This window comes from Bradysia coprophila, unplaced genomic scaffold (genome assembly GCF_014529535.1).
Source record: "Bradysia coprophila strain Holo2 unplaced genomic scaffold, BU_Bcop_v1 contig_324, whole genome shotgun sequence".
Taxonomy (NCBI): Eukaryota; Metazoa; Arthropoda; class Insecta; order Diptera; family Sciaridae; genus Bradysia; species Bradysia coprophila.
The window spans coordinates 5,065,959-5,078,546 of record NW_023503584.1 but is presented as its reverse complement, the minus strand read 5'-3'; the positions used below and the strand labels follow the sequence as shown (position 1 = coordinate 5,078,546).

General features: G+C 33.4%; 2 long non-coding RNA genes across 2 annotated transcripts; one reads left to right on the top strand and one right to left on the bottom strand.

The window, feature by feature from the left end:
* The first annotated feature begins 366 nt into the window (after window positions 1-366).
* Window positions 367-11,346, top strand: LOC119079294. The gene is made up of 3 exons (XR_005088152.1): window positions 367-703; window positions 8,398-8,400; window positions 11,332-11,346. It is a non-coding gene; the product is annotated as an uncharacterized LOC119079294 (long non-coding RNA).
* LOC119079293 lies at window positions 7,548-8,168 on the bottom strand. The gene is made up of 4 exons (XR_005088151.1): window positions 8,118-8,168; window positions 8,039-8,047; window positions 7,870-7,878; window positions 7,548-7,788 (listed from the first exon to the last, which is right to left on the bottom strand). It is a non-coding gene; the product is annotated as an uncharacterized LOC119079293 (long non-coding RNA).
* Window positions 11,347-12,588: the final 1,242 nt, after the last annotated feature.

Sequence of the window (12,588 nt, the reverse complement as noted above, 5' to 3'; positions counted from 1 at the left end):
CCGTTCGTAAGGATTACCTCATAGCCCAATAAAATGTTCATGTGGATGAGTTATTTATTCCGTCGTATCACAGATCTGGTTTGATATTTCGCAAACTTTGAGCGAAATTTATTTATGTCGGAGCGCAGGTAAGATTTGTGATATTAATCAATCAAGTATGATGGGTGGAGGTATACGATCGCAAAACTCAATTGATTTATTGCTAAATGATAAAGAATTTAATGAAAAATCTATATGCTTTTTGACGAGAGAGCCCGAGTTAATTGAGTGCATACAGCTTGCGATGTGGATGGGATCTGGCACATTATCGAATTGAAAAATAGTCTGAAATTAATAGATTTTTTCTTAAATACGTGCTAAGTATATAATGAGGTTGTATGTAGATTGGTGTTTGAGAATAGCCTCGATTAAAGTTGAAATTATTATGATTTTCAAGAAAAATTACAGTCTTTTACGCAATTTGATAATTGTTTAATGGATTATTGATTTTGTCGGATTATTTTTTTCGCTAAATTGAAAAAAAAAATGAAAATTATAAGTAAACTGGATCGTGCACGCGTTAGCGGATTGTTTAAGTGGTCAATAAATGTAAGTAATTACCTGGATTGAATGGTTTCTGTGAGATTTATTGGACAAATTAAAATAAGATGTTAAACGCATCAATATTTTGAGTGAAATTATCATATTAACTCTACAGTTACGTGTGTGACAGCAATGTAGTTAACAATATTCCAGGTATTTTGCAATGATTGTCATAGTTTAGATATATCAATTGCTTGTTTTGAAAGTACCAATTAAAACACCGGGGGTGTTACCACAAACATACCAACAAACAGCAATAAGGAAAGCAAAAATCTAATGACATTAAAAATTAAGTCCAGTCTGACTGTCTGACCAAAGACAAAACACGACATTTGAAGGAACGGACTCTACTGAATTTTTGTGATTTTCGTGACTAACGAAAATAGGTCCTTGTTCCGAAGTATTTGTATCATTTGGTAGAATTATCAGCAAAATTCACAGTGAAACACCAGACTGTACAATGACGACAAAAATAATAAATGTTTTTGAGCTAGGGCAGTCTTAAATAGCAAAACAAATGAAGTAAAAGATTCTATTTCAATATTTTGAAATACTCAGATTAATTGTCATAAAAAATACGAAGTTTTATTTGGACGGAGATTATTTGGTGTTTAGGGCAGAGTGGTACGAGCACCCATGGCCATCGGTCCATGTTATCTCAGAGCCTCTTTAGATCGAACTTAAAAAGTTTTAAAGCTTTCTAGAGCCCTGGTTCATGGACCACTTGGTCCCTATGAAGATGAATATTGAGTTAGAGTCGCGTTAATATCCCCGTCAGGGAAAAAATGTTAAACTTGCAGCCGTTAACACTTAAAATCAGAGTGCAATACGAAGGATAGAATACAAGGTAGTAATGTTCTATTGCCAAATTTTTAATTGGATGACTGGACACACAAGCTCATTGAAATTTCAAATCTGAAATATATTTTTGATTATACTTTTATTGAGTAATGAAGTGAAAGATTTTGAGAAAAGAATGACGCCATAAGCCGAGGAGTCGATGCGATGTCGTAAAGTAATTCGTCTCTGGACAAAAATAAACAATCGAAGCGAAGTTTATTGATCCTATTCAGTGGACAGCATTCACATTCTTGGCATTTGCCACTTTCGTCTTGTGGTTTTCAAATACGCAAAAATGATAACATATCGCAGCTGAGTGTAAATATAAGAGTGTTTGCAGTACAGGGACCCTTGACCATTGATTATTTGCTATTCCTTACATTTTCACATATTTTCTGTTGAAATTAAACTGACATGGTCTGTACTTTCTTCAAACTTATAACCAATATAGCTTGAGGCTTAAAACTGAGACTTTCAAAATATTTCGTTTCATCGAAGTAAATGTGTTACCGGATGAATGATTGACAGCCGTTTCTTTCAAGACTTCAATTACTGTGTCCGAATAAAATTTATTGAATAAAACTTTACATATCAAAAAACCACATCCGTCTTTATGACAAAAATTTTAAACTGGGCGACATTTCTTTTGTGTAATAATTGTCACCAGGACAACAGTTGTGTCACACAATAACGTATATTCCTGAAATTTATCCATGATACTGTCCGGAGCCAAATCGCGTGTTGTTGTAGTACGGTCTGGTATGGTTGGCGTGGAAGTAGGTCACATTGCTGGGTCCTTTGTTATAGCCATATGTTAAGTTGCTCACATGATGGCCGTATACGTTTCTCTGGTAATTTGGGGCCGCTCTTCCAAAAATAACACCGAAAAGAGTGCATGCAACAAACACTATTGCGTAAATGATATTCATATTAACAAACGAAAAATTTTCACTTTCGACACGACGTAAAGAGAATGTAGTTCTGATAGGTTTCTTTTTCTCGAAAATATACTAATAATAATAAATTGCTCGCTTGTTCGCTGATAAAATTTTCGTCTATCATTTTTTTTAGTAGAACACTTATCACTTAATTTAATTAAAGAAACAAGCAAAAACAATTCCAATTATCAACATTAGAATGATTGAAATGACATAAGGTACCCGAACAGAAAATAGTTGATGATTTAGGTGGTTGGTATTTGTTTTCTCTGATTAAATGTCTCTTAACAATTTTAAGACATTCATCAAAACCTGTGTTCCAAATAGAAGAGAAACAGGAAACAGGAGAAACGATAATATTCTTTGAACGTTCATAAACAGCAAGAGTATCTCAATATAACGTTACTTCTGTTACTTCCTTTGTTTAAATTATCGCTTTGTTGTAGACTACTAAATCTTGTACTTCATAAGTTAAACTGAAAACTGTACATTTCAATATATAAAAGAACAGAAACCTCAGCTCATCGTTTATTTTGCCGTTGTTGTAACAGGTGATATCCTGTTTTTGAAAAAGTATGTTTCGTGTAAAGCAGTCATGATATTGCCATCATTGTTTTTTTTTGTAACATCAAAAGATTTGAAGAAGTCTTGCCCAAAAATATGTCACTAAGCTTTCATTCAAAAGTCGAAGAGTAAAGTCATATAATATGGGTGAGTCAATTTTTCCAACTTTAAAATCCACATCCAACGGCTTGTGTAGCTGGAAGAAACTAAACTTGTGGCATCATTACTTTTTCGTTTCCGCACACTTTTGAGTATCCCACTTACATTCGAAAATCTGATTTAGTCATCAGTGGGATACCCAAAAGTGTGTGGAGACAACTAATGATGCCACAAGTTTAGTTTCTTCCAGTTACACAAGCCGTTGGATGTGGATTTTAATGTTGGAAAGTTGGAAAATAGCGGAGGGCGCATCGGGATTTGCCTTATCAGCCAGTATGTCCAGTCCGCAGGCTTGTAAACTGAGTGTCTAAAACCATTATTTGCTGTGTCTTTTTGCTCAAATTATGCCCCCCACAACATCTCCACTGACTGAGCAGATACTTTATATCCGACACAAAATCGAATTTTATGGAAATACTTACTGTTAAATGCAAATATTAAATAAAATTATAAATTCAAAATTCATAACACTTGCATAAAAATGGATTGTTTTTTATCATTTTTATAATTACATACGTAGCATAAATTAAAACTAACAAGAAAATATATGTACTTCTGGGCTTACACAATTTCATTTTTGTAAAAAAAGTGTATACAAGAAAACCCCGACGGCAATTAATGTTTATTTAACAGCACACACATATGTATTGTACGAACGTATGATGTATCGAGATAAAGCGTCGCATATGTTTCGTTGTCCGTTTTATTATTATGAAAAATAAAATAGCAAATCCTACGACCGTACAAGACGTTGAATTTATAAACAGTGTGACCCTATATCTGTGCATTTCTGAATAAATTTCATTTAAGCGTTCGATGCTATTCCCAGAACAAACAACACTTCTTATACCGAATTGACGAAGAACGCCCCATTAAGTAAATGAAACTTTTTTTTTACAAATTTTTATCAATTGCGTTGATCTTTGAACTTCAAATGAAATAAATGTCTTGCCCAAAGACATCACAAACTACAAAACAGAATTAATTGCGCACATTTTTAGAAATATATTCGGTTAGTGTGGCTTCTTGTAGAAATTGGTGATGTGAAAGTATTCGGAAAATATGTCGCCAAGGCAGAACTGAAAACACACTCTCACGATGATGACAATGAAAATTATAAGAAAGTGAAATAAAAGCTGCGTTTCAATGACTAGAACAAATTACGAAATTCGTTAAAAAAAAGTTCTTGCTTAGTTTCGGCGATGAGATTGTATGTTGGAATTTTAACAAGCAACCTACCTACAACACGTCATGATATACAGATCCACTTTTGGATTTCCTTGTCCTTGGATAGCGTGACTTATCCACCGCTTTTCTTGTCTAATCCATCAAATTAATCCACCCGAAAAAAAAAAGTCGAACGGAAACGCAATTATCTTCAAACAGTCAAAACACAGAGGGATGAAAACAAATGAAACCTTTTATTCCCTATGTGTACTGCATGTTTCATACGTATAGTATCTCCGTTTGTTCCGTACAGAAAAAACAACCTACAGAACCAATTCAGATAAAAAACGATTAAAACAATGAAAACCTTTGATCCCATCAGCTAATTATAATAATTACGACGTATACGGTCATGATTTTATCATCGAAATTGTTGTATCACTGAATGAAAACACATTTTTCAGGTAAATTACCATTGTGCCATCGTGGTAGACATGAAAATGGTAGATATAAGAGGAATGAAAAAAAAAGGTAACACTATGTAATGTACATTGTTGCGGATGAGTATATTTCATTCATATTGGTTAAATGGTGAGAAACTTCTTTTGTATTTATATTTTTTCCGTGTGGTTTGAAGATGTCTTCAACATCAAAATGGTAAAATAGTTCTACGTTGTCACGCATGCATTTTATATACACAGAAATTAATATTAAACTTGACTATCGAAAAGTACTCCTTCTTTCTCCCAAATGTGATGCTTGTTTTTTCTTCCGTTCGAAAAAATAATTATTTTAAAACCATTAGAATATTGATGCACTTAGTCGTAAGGAACGTTCGATTAATATTCCTTTCGGATTTCCATTTACAATTTTTTTTTTCTCTCCTGATGTTTTCTATTCGATTCTATTTTACCGTAAATGTACGGTTCCAGACGCGACTCACTACCAAAGGTGTAATTAGATAGCGCCAGTTTTTAGATTTTTGGATTTCTTAAAAACTAACTGAATGACGACCGAACCATCATCATCAAAACTACTATTTAAAAACCTCGCCTTTGCCAATGGAGTTCTGTTTTTTATTGTAACGAATATAATAAAAAAAACGAATTCTAAATGCAAGGACAGACTTTTTGATAATGGATTGAACATGATGCGAGAGCCACAGTATATGCCCTAAAGGTTTTTGATGTTTGTGAATGTTTTTTTTTGTATTATATTTTGTTGTTTTGTAAGCAAGAACAGAAAAAAACGAACTTCATCATAATTTCAGGTTAACCCAGAAAAGAAATCCGAAATGTATCAATGCTACGTTTCGCCTCATCCATCCCGTTGTCTTAGGAAATAAAATAAAATTAATTGCATTTGATATAATTAGGCTACACATTTGAAGAATCGCGCTCGTAGATACCGCTTTTCTCGCTAAAGATGGCCGTTGGGCACGCTTCTGATTAGTAAGCTTTTGATATCAATATTTTCAGCATTTTTACAACAATTTTATTTTATTATAAATTGCGGCTCTATAAAATCTCTTAAGACGTTGGCTGGCTAATTAAAAATCCGCAAAGGGAACGAAAACATTTTCATCAGCTTATCGCAATAACATGATTGAAATACTAGGAAATGTTTGTATGAAACGAATACGAAAACATGAAAAATAAAAACGATTTCGGTGTCGATAAATTAATGATATGCGACACACTTTGAAGTACTCAAAGAATATTCTTGATTCAAATGTTAGTATACATGAATCAATGAATCAGCCTATCTGATAACATCGTTTGGATTAAAGGATTTCTTGACGGTGGTGGATTTTATGTTGTAAAAATAATGTTGCTCTGTGGTACAATTTGAGTCATTCTTTTTGAATTCACCAAGACAAGAAATTGACGCACTTGGTCTGTCCTGGATTTATTTATACGTTAAAAGGGCTTGGTCCCTAGATGACAAAACTGGCCTTAGAATTCGTCTATGCCTCTTGTTCGAGCAGTGGTGACTCGACGAAAGGAAAAAAAATCGGTAATTTAATCGAAGCCGTCACGGCAAGGAACGACTGACACGGATGGGAGTAGGCTCATTGGAAAACTGTAGTGAAGTTGAGGATGGGCACAGTGCTGTGGGATGGGCGAATATAGTTTCTACAAGAATTGAAGATAATTGTTCAAGAAACAAAACAAAAATCAATTTTTTACCAGTACAACGTTTAAGATCGTTTACTCATTTCTTACCCTAACCTCCCTCTCGGCAAAATTGAAAGTCTCCAAACAAGGATGTATTGTATCTATACTTGCTGCTCGAAAGTGGAGAACCAGTTTTGGGCGAAACTGTAATGATCCATTTCACTAAAAGACCACATTAACCGGAGGTTATCGCTCAATGATGTCGATGACAAGACGTCTAGAATTGTCTCATCTAAATTTTTCAATATTTTACTTTGTCGTATCGTGAAGAATTTCACTCTCTTCCCACTCTACCCAAAACATACTATGTAATTACCGATTACTACTCACTCGAAGCGTACGTTGACAAGAGCTGCATAGTTTTTAATCAGCAGAAGTACATTCCCAGCTAGAAAATGGTAGGAATAGATATTTTACTGCACAAAATGTGTGATAATTTAGGTTGACTTCAAATAATCATAAATCATATAGAGATTGATGGTGACACTGTCATTATTTTAAAATTTCCTTTAATCTTTAAGTTCTCGACTCGTTTTCGTTACCTTCTCAAAAATTCAACGCGGCTGCTATCCTAATTTATTCGTAAATTAAAGGCATTTCTTTTGGAAACCACTCTAAGCTGATTAAATTTTTTGTTTACTTCACGTAAAAGAAACGCAACTTACTTTTATGTCTGAAGAAAACGTTTATTCGAGCATAAAAAAATACAAAAAATAAAGGTGCTGCCCTGATATCCAAGGTTGCTATGTCACACAGCGTACCGATCTATCCTAAGACAATCTTACTACTAACATCACGTTGTTTTTAAACAACAACAGTTGTTGCAATTAATGCTTTTTCTTTTTAGTATTTATTTCTTCTCACGTTTTTAACTATAATTGCGTGCTTCATCTTCCTTCTTCTCTTATCTTATTGCTTACTGGAGATACGCTGTGCTAATTTGAATTACGTGTAAAATAAACTAATTTTCCATTCACAGCAGAATTTAACCAAAATTTTTTGATTAGAATTTCATCAAGAATCTTTTAGTATGTAAATCTTTCTATTGTGTACATACGTCGAAGGATTATTGAAAATCGGTTTTGTTTAGAAAAAAGACAAACATCTGAATTGTGCTGAATTTATTAAAAATTAAACATCGTTTTTAAACAACGAAATTAGAGAAAAATACAACAAATTCGGGTGATGGCCAAGACATATCAGATCCAGTTGAAGTTGTTTTTATGCTGGTCCCTCTACACATAAGAGAGACAAAACTCCAAGAGGTATAGCACAGCAACGAGATCGACTTCCTGTAAGCGCGCAGGTTGCTTTGAAATTGCTAGTAGATACTGGGATGGTAGGAGTTCTACAATCAATCTCTGTGGAATAAACAGATTAATGTGAACAATGTGCGTCGATTCTTCATTTTATTTCTAAGAAAATTTATAACTATTTCCTACCTGCCAAGCCTGATATAATCCAATAGTCCAAAAGTATCCATTTGTTCCATAAATCCCATAATTCCATAATTCCATAAATTTTTCTTCATTCTAATAAAACAAACTTCAAGTGAAGCCAGCTTGTGTTCGCTTTGAGGTCCGTTTCAATTGATAATTTTTAACATCTTACCCAACAAGTCTGGATGGAATGAAAAAAACCATATAAAAATCAATTTAAGTTTTTAAGGAAAAATTGCAATAATACGAACCAGTTCCACAGCAATAAGGTGTTCCGTAAAGGCCACCAGTGGGACAAGCGCCTGTATTAAAAATAAAAATGTGTTAAAAGCTAGAATCGATTTGATTAAATTCATAATTTAAAAAAAAATTACTCTTTCCGATGGTGCCGTATGCGTAGGCGCCGACAACAACGAACAAAGCGATTGCGAAGATTTTATTTTTTTTAATTTAACGCTGCGATAATTCTGGTGATTTTATTAAATAACTTTCAGCTACTTGTCTGAAAAGAATATTCGTTTAATAAGTTAGATAGTAAGTGCGATAACTTTAAATTCGTGTAACGATATTCTCCAGTATTTCTAGTGTGTTCTCCTCAGACATTCGCAAAAAGGTTCAGTAGTAGTGCGGGAATAGCTATTTTCATAATAAGGTAGTAAATGGGAGTGTTTTGCGCACTAGATGTGAGATTACCGATACGAGCGAAGCAAGTTCGGCAACACATCGTTTGCGCAAAACCTTCATTTCCTACCGTGTTAGGAACAAGGTTTTATCTACTGTAATGTCATAATCACAATTAAAAACTAATTTAAAAAATCGAACTGAAACATCACCGTCAAATATTTTAATTCACTATAAACAAATCTCAGATCTAGTACATTGTCAAGAATTTACTGGTTGAAAGTTACTCAATTTATCGATCCAAATGCGACTAAAAAGCGGTTATGTCTTCTGTCGAACGTTTCGTAATTTTATTATTACACCATCAGCGATGAATGGAAAATGAAAATCGGTGAACAGAAATGATTTTCAATGTTTATGGTTTCGTAACTTTCAACCAGTAATTTCTCATTGCCACGATCAAGAAACGTACCAATTCTTTTGGTTAACAAACATTGTCAAGAATCTGCAAATTTTCAGTGAAAAAATGTAAAATTATCGAATTTATTAAAAAATTATCGTGAATAAATGAGAAACTATCGAAGTTAGCCGCGCAAATAAAATATTATCGAAATTTTCAGTTCATAAATTGACGTTCCTGAGGATGACGTGTTTAAATCAAGCTCATTTTGATTATAAAGTTTCACCAAATTGTAAATATTATGACATTACAGTACAGTAGATAAATAGTATGTTGTGTTACAAGTATTGTAATGTTGATTTTTTCAGCACTAGACCCAAGTTTTCCTTACGAGCGGAGCGAGTAAGGAAAATTGGGTCGTGTGCTGAAAAAATCTCATTACAATACGTGTAACACATCATGCTTTGTGCCAACCGAGAATTGAAATAGACAAATGCACAAAAATTCAGAATTTTCATTGTAAACAATCACTCTTCGAATTTGATCGATCACGTTGCTTTGCATTTTTTTTTAAACGAATGCTGTAATAACTCATACGAATTTCATTTCAACACTGGTTTGAGTGTTGTAATAAGCCATGAAAACGGGTGTTGTAATTTTGGACATTTCAATCTAGTTATCGATATTGAAATCCGTCGTATTTCAATTCTCGGTGGCACAAAATACTTTTCCTAACTAGTGTCGAAATATCGTGACTTTGTCGCGTATTTCCGTAAAAACGTTGTGCCTAACTTTTGTTGAAAGGATTTTTTTAGCGAATGAGAGGTTTCCAGCACGAGCCGGAAGCGAGTCTTTTAGGATACGTTAAGAAAATAACTATTAGTGCAAGAAGAAATATTTTCACCGAATATTCAAAAAATAGTTACGGTGAAATAATTTCTGACAAAATGTTTTTTATTTCAGGAATTCAAATAATTTAAAAATAAGTAAGTAAATAGCACCTTACTCGATCAACGTATTGATACTATCTATGGACGACCAGTAGAGCAGGCAGAACGATTTTGAATATGGGAACATCAAGAAAGGTATTTATACCTAGTTTCAACCTAGTTTGTGATACTATAGAATTTATCACGATATCGCTGGTACACTGGCATTAGCATATACACAGTCTTCTTTCCCTTCGTACCCAACCTGACAATTTAGCAGTGACATCATCAGTGGGAATCATTGTGTATGTGTACAGTTCGTTTTGGGCATCAAATACCGAAGGTACCCAATTTTTGAAGCTTGGGAGAACTTCTATTTTTCAGAAAATAATTTTTCAGAAAATAATTTTTCAGAAAATACTTCCTAAAACCGGCCCATTCCGGTGGAAGTCCAATGCGTTGAACATTAGGTCAGCCTACCCAATACAATAAAAGAAAGATTAATATGGAAGGCAGAAGGCATCATCAAGTAAATGTGATATATTATATTTTTTTCGCCTTCGGCCCATGCAGCAAATTTAGTGCGCGTAAAAATACAAATTTGGAAGCAGGTACGTAATGTGCTATTATTTATCGTACATACAATATGCATTGCTTTTTAAGCTTTTCCTGCAACTCAGTATCGCCAATTGCATTTTTAACTGAATAATACAAACATTTTTCTATAGATAAATTTTTTATTTAAATTTAAAAAAAAGTGAAAGGCTGCTAAACAAATATAATTACTTAATCAATTTATCACTTTTATCGATTGCTCAGAACTAAACTTTGCATTTTCTTTTCATAAATTATTTTGAAACTGACTGAAAATTTGTAAATTTACCTTACACAGAGTACCTTCAACAAATCTAAAAAAATGTACGTTTTGTAGTGCATTGTAGTTGTATCAATAAATTTACATTTTAATTTAAAAAAAAAGTTGAATTTACACAACAACACTCTTTCAACAAATCTAAAAAAAGATTGATTAAAGAAGAACTATAATTCTTTTTTGAGGCAATTAGGGCATGGCATATACAGCTTATCTGTAAACTTTATCTTATAGTGGAGGGGCATTTAGTTTGTGGCATTATTATGGAGTTCAACAAAAAATATGGGATCATTTTAATCATAATTAAAACATATTATATAGAATTTTTCAAGTTTTTTTTTCCTTTTTCTATTCGTTGTTACTTCATTCGTACAAATAAAAGTCATCCGAATAAAGAAGCGGCGTATAGAAAAAGGAAAACAAATCTTGTTTACCTCATCTTGTACTTATGGTAACAGTTTACGCGTATGCTCAATTTTCGGTATTTTATATAGAATCTCAGTTGAAAATTATGGTAAGTCGCCCAAGAAATGACACTGTTCAAAATTTTGTTCGTGTTGATCCGCGGCCTTTAAAAATTCTGATTAGTGTTTTTTTTCTTACTTAAAATTATCGGATTAAATTTTTTTTTGTTGGCTCAATAGGAAAGCAGATCATTTTTTTAACGAAATGCCCCCTACTATTAACGAATATAAGCAAATATTTGAAATTAAAGAAACTCTCAAGCGGCAAAACTAACTGTGACGTAAGTCAAATAAAGGGACAAAATCGTTACCTATTCTATTCTATTATTTTTCGTTTTTGAAAATCATATCAGATGTATTAAGAAGAAAAGATAACTTTGATTTTGCTGTCCATCTATTTAGATTACGCCACACTTAACTTCGCTGCTTGGAAAACGTTTAAAATTAATATCGTATTGTCAGAACCTGGGAATACATTCTAAGCTAAAAACAATTGATTTGAGTTAATCCGACTTCTGTTGCCAATATTCCATGTACCAAAATCACAATTTAGATATCCCAAATCAAAACAGATGTTTTGTTTGACTCACTGCGGTCTATTTAGCATATTTAACGTTTAATTTACATTTTTGCACTTTTTCATCAAATTTTGTAGCTAGATTAAAGTCTCCAAATCACCATCGGGGAACTTTGACAATCAGTCACGAACTCAAAAAATATTTTTAGGCTCGATCTTTTTTTGTAAAATAATCAGTGAAGTCTGGACCTTATGGACCTAACTTTTTATGTACACTGAGCCGACCGTAAAAAATCCATATATGTGACGTGGAGTGAAACCGACGAAATTTTCAAAAATACATCTGGCGGCAGCACAAAATTAAAGTTTGAAATTTTTTTTCTTCCATAAAATGATCAGATGGACCAGCTGAGTGGATTTCCGGCTGAGCCTTAAAATAAATAAGACATTTTGTAACTTTGAACGATGACAGATACCGGAAATCGACAAGAAAATCGAAATAGACATTTTCCACGGTCTGTTGAAAATATTTTTAGACCCGTACGAAGTACTGGGGTCTTATAGGTTTACGCATACGTTTGTAACACGTCGAATTGGACTCCCTGAGTAAGGGGAAACCTATTGTGGTTGTCTAGAGATGCCAAATCCGCGAGAAAAAAAATGTCTGTCTGTCTGTCCGTCTGTCTGTCTGCACGATAACTTGAGTAAAACGCATCCGATTTTGAAAATCTTTTTTTTTCCCGTTTGGTAATGTCAAAAGAGACAGGCTAAGTTCGAAGATGAGTGATTTTGGATCGACCCCTCCCGAGCTGTGGCCCAATAAGTGCTTTACGGTTTTTCGAAGATATCTCCGGACATTTAAACGTTAAACTTGTAAGTGATACGTCAAATAAAAGGTATTTACAATACCGATCGACAAA